Genomic DNA, 17,357 nt, shown 5'->3' on the forward strand with positions numbered 1-17,357 from the left:
ATTCTGCCTATCATATATCTCGCTGCTTACTATAATTCCACCTTCCCATTATCTATCCTCTTACATGTCCTACTTCCTGTATATGCTATCTGTTTTATAGTTATGAATTTATAGTATATGGTTCCTTATCAGTTGATTAAGTTTTCAGAAAATTGAAATTCATATGGTACAGACGGTAAGATCAAGTTTTTAAAAAGTTGAAGCTTTGGAATGGAGATCATAGTACAGCGAGGATCAGGAAATGTAACCATTTTCTACACTGTAGTGTGATCTCAGAGTAGGTATATATAATTTGCAGGGTGTAGAGGGAGCACAGCCCCACACATGGAGGGTGCAGGGGGGGCTTGACCCCTGTAAAATATAGAATCATAGGAGGTTATTAGGCTAATGGCCCTGAGGTTCTTACAAGCCTACACAAGAGTTTACCCCCAAAAAAGAAACTTCAGTCAGTACCTGTCGGCCCTGTCAATGAGGGACATAGGTGGAACCCCTCTGACAAATTTGTGGTTTCCCATCCACTGATCAAGGTTGCACTTAAAAGGGTCAGTGATGTACTCTGACATGTATGGGAAGTCTATTCCAGAGATGGGGCAGCCGCTGGGAGACAAACATATCTCTGCAGCAGATTTTGTTGGGGCTGCATATTAGATTTAGGCCTTTCTAATGAGTAATGCGTGAGGAGTTAGACTTACAGATATGGAGCATGTCTAGTAGGGCAGGGTCCAAAATTGCCTTGTATTTGAGACACAGACCACCTCTGAGCAATCTGTACGATAATGAGTAGAGTGACAGTGACTTGAGCCTGTCCATATAGGACAGGTGCTGGAGGCCATGGCTTCTCTTTGTGAGGTATTTGTGTGGCCTTTCCAGTTGGTGCAGGTGTTTGGACAGGCACATACCAAATAGGGCATTATACCCAACTATAGGCTTAATGAGGGAGGAGTACAAGTAGATTTTTGTGTTTCTTTGTTTTTTTTTTTTGATGTTCATGTTTTTGGAAACTCAGTCATATGGTTTCGTCCATATGAATTTCAAGTTTCTGAAAACTCGAACATCTGACATAGCTCTATATATATATATATATATATATATATATATATATATATATATATATATATATATATATATATATATATATATATATACATAGATATATATATATATATATATATATATATATATATATATAGAGAGAGAGAGATATGTATATATATATATATATAGAGCCAATTATATATTGTATAATATTAGACATTGTATAATATATATTGTTTTACATATTGCCTACCTTCTTTGTGTTTTATTTCTTTTATATCCATTCTCTTATATTAATGTCTGTCATGTGTCCTACTTCCTATATAGCTTATTTCCATATATTCTACCTTTTTCATATGCTGTTTCCATATATCCTACCTCCTGTATTCCCAGCTTCATATATATCCTATCTGTAATATACCCTACCTCCTGTATAGCTTGTATACCCTGATTATTACTTATCCTACATTCTATATTACCTACCTCTAATATGATCTAACATGCACACACATGCGCACACACACAAACACGCACACAAACACACACGCAAACACACACACAAATACACACACATGCACGCACACACGCACACAGACACACACACACATATACACACACTTGTATCTATACTGCCTTACCTGCCTCTTTTCCTTCTGCAGTATTTCTTCTATCCCCAGCTTGTTTTCTGTCCTACCTTTTGTATACAAAGACTACTGTATACTATGCTTCAATATATTATATTCCTATCTTCAACATATCCTAAATAACCATCCAAGGGCCTGGGGTACTGTTATCACTGAAGTAAATTGACATCTCATCCCCAGGGTCCATACCCTTTGGCATAACATTTCTACTTCATTCAACTATGGCCGTTGGAAAAAAAAACTTTAAAAATGTTATCCTGAGTTAACCATGTCTACAAAGCAAAGTGATTCAATTAGATAACTGTGAACCAGAAGGAATGTTCTCCGGGGCTGAATAGGCATTATTAAAGTCCCCAAGATCTGCCACAGACTGTTAAACTTATACTTCAGCTAACATGCTTGTTAAAAGAGTTTACAAATGTAAATATCTTGGCATCTGGTTTGACCCACAACTGACCATCGTGTACGATACTATCTGTATTCAGTAACTACATACATAATTTCATTTTGTCTACCAGATAGAAAGGGTACTATCTTCTGAAACCAAAACTTCCATGAGAAGGTAGCCTTCTGAATGTCGCTGTTAACATACCTCTGGCAGCACACTGCTTGATGCCACCATTTCCTTTTCTTTCCCCTGCGATTCACCACCCTACCACTCTCACAAATTTGGGGGTTTGTACTGATCATATATACTTGATTGTTTATGTTTCCAGCTCTGTAATAACCTTGCATGATTCATTACCTTTCTAGTTAAACCAAACACAGTCCCCTTTCCAGGTTCCATATCACTCATGCAAACAGTGTTAACTGGAATTCCTTTTGAATTAAATAAAATAAAAAAAAACTAAAATGTACTTTTAACTCTGCTTTTTGTATTACTGTGGGGGAAACAAAGTCCACACATACCCCACATGCAGGAAACTTTGCCTACTGCACCCACTAATTTAATATGAACTTTTCTAAGGTCATAACATCTCAGGGAAAAAATTTCCCTGCACCAACCTCAACTGAAAAGTACAATGTCAAACACAGCAACATTCACACCAACATATTCTCACCCACTGCTCACACATTCTTTCCCTCAGCCTACATTTGTTCTCCATCTTCATCTCACAGTGTATAGTCACCTGCATTTGCATCAGAAGATACTGGATCGATTGAATCTGCTAGGCTGATGCAGCTGGCACCTCACAGCTGCTCCTTTCTCATGTGCCCCCCACCAGTTTTCCCACCCCTTTACCAACTCCATGCCTTTTTGAATGTCATGTTTGAGCTTGTCTACACTACCACTTGTAAAACCTCATTCCACCCATTCATCACCCTTTCTGGGAATGGCATTTCCTCATTCCAGACTAAATCTGGTATGTTTCTTCTAGAAATAATGTCTTCTACTCCCAGCCCTAATTTTCCTTTGTGATCCATTGTAGTTACCCTATTCATGCAAATTGTTGTCCCTTTTCTCTACATTTCTAGGCAGTATAGTCCCTAACTGTTGTGTTTTCATTGTCTCCATTAGGAGGATGACTTCTGAACACAAACTCCTAGATCAAAAAGAAGCAAGCAAACTATTGCAAAACCTACATATCAGGAAAAACAACTGCAAATTGCATGCACTCCAGCAACCCTTATGTAGGGGACTTCATCTCCCATAGCTTCTTTACTGAAATACTTTAACCCCATGGTTGCACAAATATGGGGGTGGGTTCTATCAGCGAACCAGTTTGCTACCCATCTGGTAACACACAGATTGATGCCTAGTTGAGAGAGTTTATTATACCTGAGTGGGGAACAGTATTGAAGGCTTTAGCCAGGTCGAGGTAGGCCGTATGAACCGTCTTCCCCTTGTCCATGGCTTTGGTGAATGTCTCAAAGAAGTCGACCAAATTTAACAGGCATTACCTCCCACTGACAACACCAAACTGTGTAGGATCAAGTGTTTGGAGGTTGCCAATGTCCTTGTTAATGAGGTCCATGATAATCCGCTCCATGGCCTTGCAGATCAGGCTAGTTAGGTTGATGGATCTATAATTTCCTGGATTGGTGGATGCTCCAGCTATGTGCAAAGGGATGACAGTGGCTGTTCTCCACTCGGCTGGGACAATGCCAGTACTCAGGGTTTGGTTGAATATGGTGCCTAATGGTGCTCCATGTTCCTGTCTGAGTTCATGTAGGATGCAGCCTGGAATGTTATCTGGACCCATGGAGGCTGTATTTTTTTGCCTTTGAGAGGGCAGTAATGACTTGCTCTCTAGAGATAAGGGGAGGAGGACAGGTGCTGGGGATATCCTGATTTACTGATGGGGAGAAAGAGGAGTGAAGGTTTCACTGAACCTGTCTGCCAGCAGGTTGGCTGTATCTACGGCGTTTGTGTATGTGGTGTCCTTGACCACCAGTTCTGAGCAGATCTAGGTGCTTCCCTTGAGACTGCGTAAATATGCAAAGAAAGCCTTGTGATTGTCTTTAGTAGATGTGGCCAGTTTGGACTCAGTTTGCTTTGGAGGATTTTACTAGTGCTCGTATTTGCTTATTCAGACTAAAGGAGAGATTGCTTTCAATTAGTCACCTGCTCCTTCTTGGTCCTGGACAGGAGTGTTTTCCTTTTATTAGAGTTTATTTATTGCAGATATCCACCAGACAGGTTTACTCTTCCTTGAGGAGTAGGATTTTGTCCTGTCTGGTATTCCTGATTCCACGCAGCTATATAAGTGCTTGTGTAGTACTTTGGTGTAAGTTTGGACATGTGCCAGTTCCTATGGAGGGGGAGGGAGCTGTGAATCTGTTTATATCTCCCCTCAGGAGGTTGTAATCAGCTTTCGAGAAGTTTTTTTCATTTTACCCTATCTAGGGAGTGGTTGGGGGAGATAGTGACTTCAAAAGTGACTGTTTTGTGGTCGAATTTACCAGGGAGGAGGACACTGTAGGGATGCTGCAGTGGTTATTCATGTTGGTTAATAACAAGTCCAAGATATTATTACCTCTTGTGGGGGTGTCAACCAGCTGGCCCAAGGCATTTGCATTGACGAAATCAAGGAATTTCTGGGCATTTGTGTGTTGGCATGAGTAGTTCTTCCAATCTATGATTGGATAGTTAAAGTCACCCAGGATCAGAGTAAAGGGTTGAATTTTGATAGCTTCAAAAAGGTCCAGATATGTGGAGTGGGTATCTTCAGTCAAAGTAGGGGGCCTGTTAGTAGTTAACTGCACATGGAGTATCTTCTGTGCGTCATATTTTTTGGCCAGCCTCTCTCACAGGCTGGAGTCAGCCACCAACTTGTACTCTGCTCATGGATTATTCTCTGCTAAGTTCAGCACCTTGCAGTTATCTGTGTTAAATCTGAATTATTATCTTTCAGACTATGCAAGTAGCTCCCCCAGAGCTCTTTATACACCCCTGATTCACCATTGTTCACTCATTTTGGTGCCATCTGCAAACAAGAGTTATTCTACTCTCTCTAGTGTCATATGGAACAATGCAGCTCCCAGAACTGACCCTAGAAATGCACTAGTACTTCCATCTTTTGTGACAATTCCTCATTCATTACTCTCTGCATCCTGTAGTTTGCACATTTTTCAAGTCTATTTGCTCGGTTTTCACTAACACCTTACCCTCCTGTTAGTTACCACAAAAGCTTCCTGTGCAAGATGTAGTCAAGGAAATTGTTGAAGTCTAAGTGTGTACAACAAATGTTTATTAAGTCCAGGTGATGCCATCATCTTATTCACCCATAGCAGGACTTCATCATGCTAGTCTTACAAGAGGTCTTGGTCATAAAACAATGTTAGTTATTAGTCTATATTAGTTACTGGTAGCCAGAAAAGTCATTAAGCTTTCCCTCAGGATCCTTTCAATAAGCAGCTAAAAAGCTGCTTCCACTTCATATGTGGAAGTGGTGCTCATCTTCGGACAGATACTTATATGGACAACTCTCTCGCAGTTCAGGATCATGTTTCCACCATAGTCAGGAAATCCTTCTATGTGATAATTTAGTTTTCCAATAACTTCAAGAGCCAAATAAGCCATCTTATCACTATGTATTTCATGCTGGGTCTAAGAAAGGAAGGGCAATGTCCCTTTTGGTATGTAAAAATCCAGGCACATTGCTAAACTAGAAAGTCCAACTGATTTTTAATCAAGAAAATGAAAGGCCTTAAATCCTTCATCTATCCCAAATGATTAGTCTAATTCTCAGTAGCCTATCAGCTGCTCTGAGGTAATCTGGCTCCCACTTTTCAAATCACTAACAATTCAATGTTATTTGGTCTATTTATTATCTTTTTTTTTTTGCTCACTCATTATTATAATATCTACTCAGTTTTAATAACATCAAAGTTATTATTAGTAACCTTTGACTGTAACTCATTTAAACAATCTTGTACCATTTTATCTGAGCTTTAATGTGTTGATCTTACTGAGCCTTTTAGGGGTTGCTGATTAAGCTGGGGTGATGAAGAATAACATGGGATTAGTTTCTGTATATACTAAGTTAGCACTGCTTGCTGCTTGTTACTTCCATTTACATTTGTGTTTATTTTATAATTCATGTCTAAAATAAGCAGTATGGACAGTACACTTATCCCGCTACTAAATGCTAACTAACATGTTGTGTACCATACCTCCTCTGTACCCTCTACCTAGTACACAGCTTACATTCCTACCTAACTTTCTTTTATATAGTTTGCATCCTGTATAACCTCCAACATAAATCCTACATTCTGCATAGCCATCTTTTTACTTATCTTGCATATCTTACCTACTGTATATCCAACTTCCTGTATGGTTTATATCCAGTATATCATGGCTAGAACATGCAAATCCAACTTCCTGCATACTTTACCTCCTGTATACCCTACTTATCATATACCCAACTCCCTGTATACATCATATCTGGTGTATACTACCGACAGACTATCCATCTTCTATATGTCATATCCTGTGCATTCTGCCTACAAGCTATCCATCCTCCTGTATACATCATCTGCTGGTGCAGATTTAGGTTCCTTCTTCTGCTCTTACTGGGCTTATTTGATATGTGAAGAATAAGGAAATCAAGGAGTTTGGAGTCCCTACAAACTATCCATCGTCCTGTATACTACCTACAAACTACCCCTCTTTCTATATACTTCATATCCTTTGCTTACTAATTACAAACTGCATACTACCTACAAAGTACCTGTCTTGCTGTATACATCATATCGTGTGCATGGCTCCCTTTTGAAAGTCAAAAAAAAAAAAAGACCAAAAACCTAAGAAAAGAGTGAATGCTGATGATCGCTCTTGTCCTTAAAAATGCTTTTTTGCAGGGTGGTAAGCTCTCCCTACATCCCTACACCCCTTGAACTTATATATACCAAATCCAAAAGTTCCATATCTTGGAGAAAAGAGAATATTCTGAGAAATGTCCATCTCAGATTTAGTATATGTAAGTCCATTTTTCACCCATTCAGTCTTCGTGTTTAGGAACTCATTGTAGTGGGTTCCAACATTTCAGATGGTTACCCCTATACTTACTACCTACAAACTGCCACCCATTTTCCTGTATACATTATATATTATGCATACTGCCTGTAAACTACTCATTGTCCTGTATAAATCACACCCTGTGCAAGCTATCTGCAAACTACTTATCTTCCTATATATGTCATATCCTCTGCATACTTCCTGCAAACTGCCCATTTTCTTCTGTATGTCATATCCTGTGCATACTATCTGCAAGCTACCCATCTTCTTTTATATCTCATAACTTTTGTATACTACCTGAAAACTATCTTCCTGTATATGTAATATCCTGTGCATGCTACCTACAAACTAACCATCTTCCTGTATACATTATATCCTGTGCAAACTATCTGCAAACTACTTATCTTCCAGTACATGTCATGTCCTGTGCATACTATCTGTGAGCTACCCATCTTCCTTTATATGTTATATCTTTTGTATACTACCTGCAAACAATCTTCCTGTATATGTAATATCCCATGCATGCTATCTACAAACTAGCCAACTTCCTGTATATATATCATATCCTGTTCATGATGCCTACAAACTATCCTTCTTCCTATGTATGTCATATCCTGTGCGTACTGCCTACAAACTAGCCATCTTCCTGTATACATTATATCCTGTGTATACTACCTGCAAACTATTCATCTTCCTGCATACTATGTAGCCTACCTGCAAACTACCCATCTTCCTATATACATCAAATCCTGTGCAAACTATCTGCAAACTACTTATCTTCCAGTACATGTCATGTCCTGTGCATACTATCTGTGAGCTACTCGTCTTCCTTTATATGTCATATTTTTTTGTATACTACCTGCAAACTATCTTCCCTTATATGTAATATCCTATGCATGCCACCTACAAACTAGTCATCTTCCAGTATATATCATATCCTGTGCATACTACCTACAAACTATCCTTCTTCCTATGTATGTCATATCATGTGTATACTACCTACAAACTAGCCATCTTCCTGTATGTCATATCTAGTGCATGCTACCTACAAACTACCCATTTGCCTGTTTCTGTCATATCCAGTGCATACTGTCTGCAAACTATTCGTCTTCCTGTATAGCCTCTCTCTTACATATGTTATCTGCCAAATAGCCTGCTCCCTGTTCCCCTTAATTCCTCATCACCCTTCTTCCCACATATTCTATTGGAAGGCTGATCTATGCATTGCATTGTGTGCATTAGGGACCCCAAATTCCTTGATTTCCTTATTCTTCACATATCAAGTAACCCCAGTGAGACCAGAACAAGGAACCTGAATCTCTACCAGCAGATGAGATGAGCTGGAGAAGCAGCTTTATTACTCAACTCCTAACTCAACTCTGGAACAAAATTTCCATACAGGTCAGTGTGACACACTTGCATCCCTCAAATTAAGCCTGGATGACTGGACAGCTCCTCATAAAGTGACTCCTGGTAACCTGCTCTGCTCTTCTTGAAAAAGGAGACAACTTAAGGGTTTGTATTAGCAAGGTGTGTATAGTCTTATGAATTAACTAATTTGTAACTATAAAACCGTAATTAGTTAATTAAATTAACAAGTGGACTAGCTCAGCCAAAAGTATGTATTTTACTCATTTGTCTAATGTTTCAAAGTGCTTGTCTGCTGTGTTGATGTGTACTTAAAATTGTCTTGCATATATATTTTATTTGGATTTCTAAACTTCCAGGCTGAACTGGCAAATTGTCCACCTGGATCAGAGTTCTACCCTGGTTAATAAATATAACAAATGTGTTTTTTTTTTCAGTTCTACCCAGAATTTAGGGGAGGATGGAATGACTTTTATCCAAGATACAAGAAATTCTTATATTCAGGGAGACAGCACAGAGAAGTGACTGGAGGAAGGGATTTAAGATTGCAGGGGTTATATGTTTCTGTTAGTCTTGTGGCAAGGTAGGGCAAATGTCTAGACTTAACAGTTTATACACACGTGATGCAAGCAGGAGAGTAGATTGTCATCTGATGGGGATCCACTTGGCCGTAGGATGGAGCACGGGTGTTGTCATTGTGGTCAAGGGGAAATAAATCTGAAGATGCTGTTTAATGTAGTTTGCAGGGAGTTTATGTTCTTTTTTATGGTGCTCTGATTAAATAAAGTCTATATTCTAATTGCAGAGGGCGGGCTCCTTTGCATATGTATGCTTTCCCTTCAGAAGAGAAGGTAGGAAATCTTTTTGATCCTGAAATCACTTTGGATTCAGCTATTAGGATATGGTGTTGGAAGCTAATTTATGGGTCATGCCTAATTCTAAGTGCCTATATTACTTGACACTGTCTGTTGGGTCTTGGCTCCTGTGAAGGATGGCACAGTTATTTTCTGTTTTGGCTAGCCTTTTGGGTATCGAAAAGAGAACAGACTTGGTCTTTTTACTACTGAGAAAAATATATATTTTCTTGTCACCAGGTAGAATGTAGATCAAGGTTTTCTTGAAGCTGAAATATGATGCTTTATGGGAATTTACTTGTATGGTAGATAACCATGTCACCATCATAAATAATAATGGCTGTGGGCAGTTTTTGTTAAAAAGGGAGACTAATATAGGTAAAAGGGATTTAATCCATTGCCAAGGTTATGTATCAACATCAGAACTGTGTAGCAAGTTTATGAAGAGTGAATAATCTACCAAGTCAAATTCTTTTATGAGATGAATGAACAGGGCACCTAAAAGGAGTCTTTTGTTCATATTTTGCAGTACATTTATAAGGGTGTGGATGGTGGTCACTGTTTCTTCCTGCCAAAAAGCCATGTTGGTGTTTGATGAATATCCTGTATGTTTGGATCTATTCTGTCAGATGGTTATAGACGAATTTTCAAAGATTTTTCCCTGGGGATCAGTAGTAGAGAAAGTGAATGGAAATCATTGCATGCTATGGTACAAAGACCAAACAGCTTTATCATGGTATACATCACCAGATGCCATCCGTACTACTCAAAGACCCAGCGGATTCCACCTGATATGACCATGTCATTTTGTAATAACATATAAATAAAATGTGACACAATTACAAAGGTACCCCAAGGAAATTGCACAAGTTATGAATAAGAAGACATAGGGCAGGATTCACGAAGCCTCCGTGTAAGAGTTATAACTCTTACACGGAGGCTGCAGTTAAACGGAGTGATGTCAGCATGCTCTGCATATTCATGAGAGCATGCTGAATCACACCTAAGGCTAACACGATCCGTGTAAGACAGTAGGGGGCGTGTCCGTAGGCCGAGCCCTGTAAGCGGATACGCCCCCAGAAGAGTAAAAGTGCCCAAAGTAAACACCCACGACAGAGTCCATGGAAATGTGAATAAACACAACACAATACATGCCCCCACAGACCATGAACAGAAAATATATAAATGAACATGTTATAAATTTTTTTTAAATCGTAAAGATGTTTGCCCATGAGTGCGCTCATTTGCGCGGGCGTGCCCGTAGCGCAGCTACAGTTAGCAGTCAGTGGGAAAGCATATAAGAACTAAATATGCAAAGTAAGCCAAGAAGCAATAGCGTAGCGGTAGAGATGTCGGCTGAAGAGCAGGCATTCTTGGTTCGAGCCCCCACAACACCATTTTTTATTTTTAGCAAAATAAGCACGAAACAAGTCCCTGACAAACATGTACACATATAAAAATCACATTTTATGTAAAATGTAATGAAATAGTCCATTTATTTTGAAGAAATGTGAGGTAACAAAACAATAAAAAATGCCAGATGTGCCTATAGCTGAGCTACAGTTTAACAGGGTGAGTGCATCTGCCCGTAGGTGAGCAGTGGTTTAACTGGTGCAAAATGAGTGCCCGTAGCTGAGCAGTGGTTTAACAGGTGCATATTGAGTGCCCGTAGGTGAGCAGTGGTTTAACACGCTGAAACTGTGTGCCCCTAGCTGAGCTGAGCGTGATATGCGTGCTGACAGCCAAATGAGGCGTAAGCCAGCGCACCCCGTTTGCGCGGAGCTGCGCACCGCGCTAACAAGCTAACCGACGGGCAACGTTGAGCAAGCTGTAACAAAACTGCCTTTACACAGACACACCCCCTAGCCTGTCTAGACAGTCATAAAATATAAAAGCAGTGGCCAGGTTCGAACCCAGGATACCATGCACCATAGTCAAGGTACTGAACCACTAAGCCACAACAGCTGTACTCAGAAATGCAGTAATAGCAAATATATAGGAATGAATAGAAAGTGGAGCATGACAAAGCAGGTTTTGTGAAGTGGATACAATTCCAAAATGGCCAATCACAGATAAGTGCGGGAAAAACGGCATATATAAGCCCCATAGGTGGGAATACACAGCATAAACGATTGTAGAACTGACTTGCAGCCAGAATGTCAGGTGTAGGTGAGGGTAGTTGCTTTCGAGCACAGAGGTGGGGTGTTGAGGAGTCCAGATACATGGTCTGGCTCCTAGTCCACAATCATGAGGCCCAACTCATGCAGGGCCAGGTCCTGTGGGGAGCATATAGGGCTGAGGCGTGGGACAGGTTGGCTCATGATCTCACCAGTGCCACAGGGATTCCAAGGACTGGTGAGCAGGTCCGTCACCACCATGCGGACCTGAAGAGACGCAAGCAGGACCAATTGAACCTTTGGATACAGGAGGCCCGGCAAATGCCCAATGCCCCACTACTGAGTAAGTTACATTTAATTATGTATGTAAGAAATTAAATTATCTGATATTATGGATGTGTATTACAATATTACTTCATTTATATTACAGCTGCAGGTGTCCGTTCTGCGAACCGCAGAGCCTATGGCGATAGGCTGGTGTGGTTGTGCCACCAGGCAGGTCAGTAATCCACCCCCAGTAACTGTAAAGAAATATCAAAGTATGACAGTTAGCAAAAGAGTGCAGTGTAGTCACTAAGTAATAAAATGTGCAAGTTCATAGGTTCATAGGTTCATAGGTTCATACTAGGCTATCTGCCCTAGGGCATTTATAAGCCTAGCCAGAGTGTGTTTGGCTTTCGCCACCCATTTTAAATTAATTTTGCTATGCCTTTTTTTGAGGTTAGTATACTGTGCCTCTGTCTAACAGTGACACAGAAGTGATAGCCGGGTAAACTGACGATCTCCCATCCACTCATCAAGATTCCTCTTGAAGAGAGTCAATGTGGGACTCTGCGTAACCTGGACTGGGATTTTATTCCAGAGTGAAGGGAGCCTCTGGGTTATGAATCTGTCCCTCCAGCATGTCCTATTTATTTCAGTGCTGAGGTTCAAGTCTCTCAAGCTGTAGCTCGATGGGATTTGGATTTTCTGAGGTGCAGCATGTCCATTAATTCCGGGTTGGACATGGCTTTATATGTCAGGCACAGATCGCCTCTGAGCAGGCAGTATGACACTGAGTAGAGCTGGAGTTTCTTTAACCGGGCAGCATATGGCATCTGTTTGAGCCCTTTGATCCTCTTGGTGAGGTACTTTTGGGGTCTTTCCAGTTGCTGCAGGTGTCTGGTAAGGTACATCCCAAAAGGGGCATTGTACTCAACTATGGGCCTGATGAGGGATGAGTAAAGAGGCACGATGACCTCCCCTGATCTAGATGTGAATCCCTTCATGATTAGGTGGGCTATATCAAATGTTTTTCTAACCACTTTGGCCACGTGGTTGTCAAATGAGGGATTGCTATGAACTTGGGTCCCCAGGTCCCTAATGACTTCTTCTGTACTTAATGGATTACCACCTATGTGGTAATTTGTGGGCACTGTTTTTGCCAAAGGGATGACTATACACTTTTGGCATTTAGCTTGAGGCCATGGCTCTGGCACCAGTTGTCTGTTTCTATGAGGCCCTTTTGGAGGATGCTTGTGTCAGCTGGAGAGTTGATTATGGCGCCCAGTTTGCAGTCATCTGCGAACTTGGTCAGCCACAGTCCTTCCGTGTTGGCCTGTACCGCCGAGAAATATATACCGAACAAGAGAGGTCCCAGGACTGAGCCTTGTGGGATGCCACTTGTAACTGGTTTGGAGTCTGACATGGCTCCAGCAATTCTAACCAAGTGGGTTCTGTCCTTGAGCCAGTTTTCAACCCATCTAGTGACATAGGGGTTTATATTTAAGCTGGTGAGCTTATCTATAATGCCCGAGTGGGGTATTGTATCAAGGCTTTTGAGAGGTCCAGGTAGGCTGTGGACCACCTTCCCCTCATCAATGGCCTTGGTGACTGTTTCAAAGAAATCTACCAGGTTTAAGAGGCAGGATCTGCCCTTAACAAAGCCAAACTGGGTAGGATCCAGTGTCTGTAGGTCCCCAATATCTTTATTTATGAGGTCCATGATGATCCTTTCCATAGCTTTGCAGACCAAGCTAGTCAGGCTTATGGGGCGATAGTTTCCAGGATCCGTTGAGGCACCACCTTTGTGGAGAGGGACCACTGTTGCTGTACGCCACTCTTTGGGTACATATCCTGTAGTAAGGCTAGGATTGAACAGTAGTTTTATGTTTGGGTTTAGTTCTTCTTGGAGTTCATGTAGGACGTAGCCCGGGACACCATCTAGTCCCATTGATGCTGTGTTTTTTGCTTTGGAGAGGGCGGCTCTTACCTGAGCATCTGAGATGTCAGGGGCAGCACTCTGTTGGGATAGATATTTGCCCTTTTGGTGGGGAGAGGGGGAGAAGTTTGCACTGAACCTGTCAGCTAGGATGTTGGCAATGTCTGTGGGCTCGGTGTATTTTTTGTCATTTTGGACTAATTCTGAGCATATCTGGGAATTCCCACCCAGGTTCCTAACATAACTAAAGAAAGCCTTGTGATTATCCTTAGTGTCCTGTGCAATTTGTCTGGCGAAGCTGGCCTTAGACGATTTTATGAGTGCCCGTAGTTTTTTGCTAATACTGATCAGAGATGCCTTCCCTTTTTGGGATTTTGCTCTATCATGTAGTAGCTTCCTCCTTCTATTGTATAGTTTGTTTATGGCTGGGGTCCACAAGTAACAGTGTAAAAGTGTTTGCAAGTATTGCTTGATTACAAAAGTGTGTTGCAGTCTGTAATCCAAACAGAAAAATGAAAATGTCTCAAATAAAGTCTGAAATAAAGATGCCCCACCTGTAATATAATAGTGCATAACCTGCAGCAGGCTGAAAAGTACAGCTGCAGAAGATGAGCAAATCACATGTGTGAAATATATCCCTGTTGAAATACTGAAACATGACAGAAGTGAGACTGCTGGAAAGGATTGTAATAACTACAGGTAAAACATGTCAATAAAGCCTAGAAGTAAGTACCATCCTGAATAGTAAAATGAAAACAAGTGAGAGGGTGTGAGAAAGAGTTATGAATCCACCAATAAAGTAGTAATAACCCCTGAATAAAGTATACTGCAGTCAGTACAGAATGAAATGAATGTGACAAGTAGAACCAAACTGCGAAATGTGTCCAAAGTGTTGCTGCAGCTGGAATGTGTATCCCAAAATCTGGATATGTTGCTCTCAGTCTGCAATATGCAGATAGTATGATTGTCTGAAATATCAAACATCCACAGTTGTCTATAGCTATATAAAGCAAATGTAGCAGGATGATGTAGCTGAACAAAGCCAGATATGAACATGTATGAATAACAATAAAATGTATATTGATGTAGCAGTAACAGTCCTATCACCAACGTGAAGTAGTTATCATATAGGAAACTGTAGTTAGAACAGTAGTGTGTATATATCTGTAGCTATTAGAAATGTGCAGCATATGTATTGGTATTCGAAGGTGTTAATAATATTTTCTTCACCCCACCCTATAACCACATATAATCCATTCCACGTGAAATTGGTATGTGCAATCACAATTAACACCCTGGACATTTGTCCTGATGGGTCATAAATATTTGCATGTCCGTTGATGCATCTGCCCTGTTCATCCATCCAAACCTGATGGCCTGTTGCCATCAATCAACCCTGCATGTTGTTGGACTGTGTATTGCTGTTCAAATTATGCATGTGTTATGCTTGCTGTTCAATGGTGTGAATATCTGGGTGTTTGGTTAATGAGAATACTAATGCATGCTGTTACAACTAATTGCGAATGGTATTGTATGTTACTAACCCAAACTGTCATGACATAATGCAAAACATAGAACGACAGGGAAGGCGGGTTCCAGCGGACCCACCTCTCCCACCTCAGCTGGCGAGTGCACCTGGCACTAGTGCCCAGTCTGGACCCTCCTCCGGTGGCCCTGTGCCACCTGCGGGTGGAAGCGCTGCAGGGGGTGGGGCCTGCCCCCGCCCCCTCTGCAAGCGTGGCAGGAGGAGAACCACCACTCACCCTCCGTAGCGTCCGGACTGTAGTGCGTAGGGAGATCCGGGACTCTGTTCTTGAGCCCCTACTCCAGCTTGAGGCACAGGTGGCACAACTTACGGGCATGCCTGTTGCCCGGCCTACACAGCCCCCAGCACAGCCCCGTCCTGGGCAGTGAAGGAACAGTGGCAACTGCCCATGGGTGGGGATATCAGTTCCACTGTTGCCATCTGTGGGTTCATGGGCTCTGGATATCCAAACCTCCATCCCCGTCAGTTGTGTAACCCCCCCCCCACACGTGTCATACACCGCCGCTGTATGCGTCTTGTTTGTCTTGTCTGTTGACCTACCCAACCTACCTCCCCAGCTATACCGACTTCCTTCACCTGACATACCACTCTCACCTGAAAAAAAAAAAAAAAAAGGCACTCTGTACCCACAAAAAAATTACGCCCCATACATAGCTGCCCATTCAGCACATATGTCTGCCGGACATGGAAACTATCAATTACAATTGGCTGTACAACAAGTATTATTGTTGTCCTTACACCTCTCTCAGGGGTGGAAGGTATCAAATGTCACACCAAATTACAAACATATGCACAGCTGTTGCTGATGAAGAAATGGGCAGCTATGGGCCTTACCTACATCCCTCCTGCAAAACCCAAGCTTGTTTCCCTACTGTTTTACCCTCTTTGTGACCCCTTTTTCACCACTTTCCTGTCTCCCCATTTTCATTTTTTTCAAAGAAAATAGCTGGTGTCATAAGAGTAAGCACGTTAAGCGGTTGTAAGCGGGTGTCTTGTGTGTCTTGGAGCTAAACGCCAGTGCGCATGCGTGAGCTCCGCGCAGACCAGCACTAACCCGGTTACAACTGCTTAAAAGTGCCTTAGTCACTTTGTTTGACAGGTCCTGTAGTCAGTTCAGAAGCAAAATAAAATCCCACTGGCAGTCCCGAACCCAGGACTTTGGAAACAGTAGTCTGCATGATTTACCACTAAGCCATGACTGTTATACAAGAACATTGTGCTAAAATAAATATATCATGTAATAGTAGGAATTAATGTAAAGGGAATATAGGATGTGTAGTACACAAAGCATGTCATTTAGAATTACTGTCAAAACTAGTGGATTTCCATAATAGTAGTGTGTGAACAGAAACAGCCATGCTAGTTGGTAGCTAGTAGGTAATAATGTCACTGTAGCGCCTTGCAAGCCACACACATACTCACAGCAGGATAATCACTGCCCATACCCCACAACCTCTTACAGGAACACATCCGGACCAAGTAATAAAATATGTGGAGCAAAGGGCCAAAACCAGGGACACATTACAAATAATGTTACAACAAACTCAGACAGTTCAGAGAGTAACAGGTTCTGCATTTTGTGGGATGTTTGGAAGGGTATGAAGTCTGAAACTTGAATGTTTGTCACTATATTCTGACTTGAGCCCAGAGTGATTTGCCAGAAAAAGCTGTGCATGAGATATTGACCAAAATATGAGGCGGAAATGTGGACAACCTGAAAATATTTGTACACATGAGAGGTCTGACAACACCATATTTGAATAGTTAAGAGCCTAGACATAGCAACAGTGAATGAGTTACAGGGATGTCCCACAGACTCCATGTGAAATGTACAAACAGTAGGCAGAAAGGTGTTACAACGCATGCAATGGTAACTATGGAGTCCTGAAAGTATGCACCACTTGCATGGCAGAAAAAGTGTAGTAATACATATGCTCATGCTATCCCACAGTCACAACTGCAGCATACCAGACAATTTAATGTGTGTACCCCACTGATATGTACCATTCCATGAGGCAGATAACAGATGCACCTGAGAGTCTCTGGGACCTGCTCAGCAGCATACGCAAATACCCTAATAGATGTCAAGGCCCACACCATGGCCAGACCACACTGCATGCTGTAATACCCTA

The sequence above is a fragment of the Protopterus annectens genome, chromosome 8.part0, assembly GCF_019279795.1.
Source record: "Protopterus annectens isolate FY-2018-M chromosome 8.part0, PAN1.0, whole genome shotgun sequence".
NCBI classification, from domain to species: Eukaryota; Metazoa; Chordata; order Ceratodontiformes; family Protopteridae; genus Protopterus; species Protopterus annectens.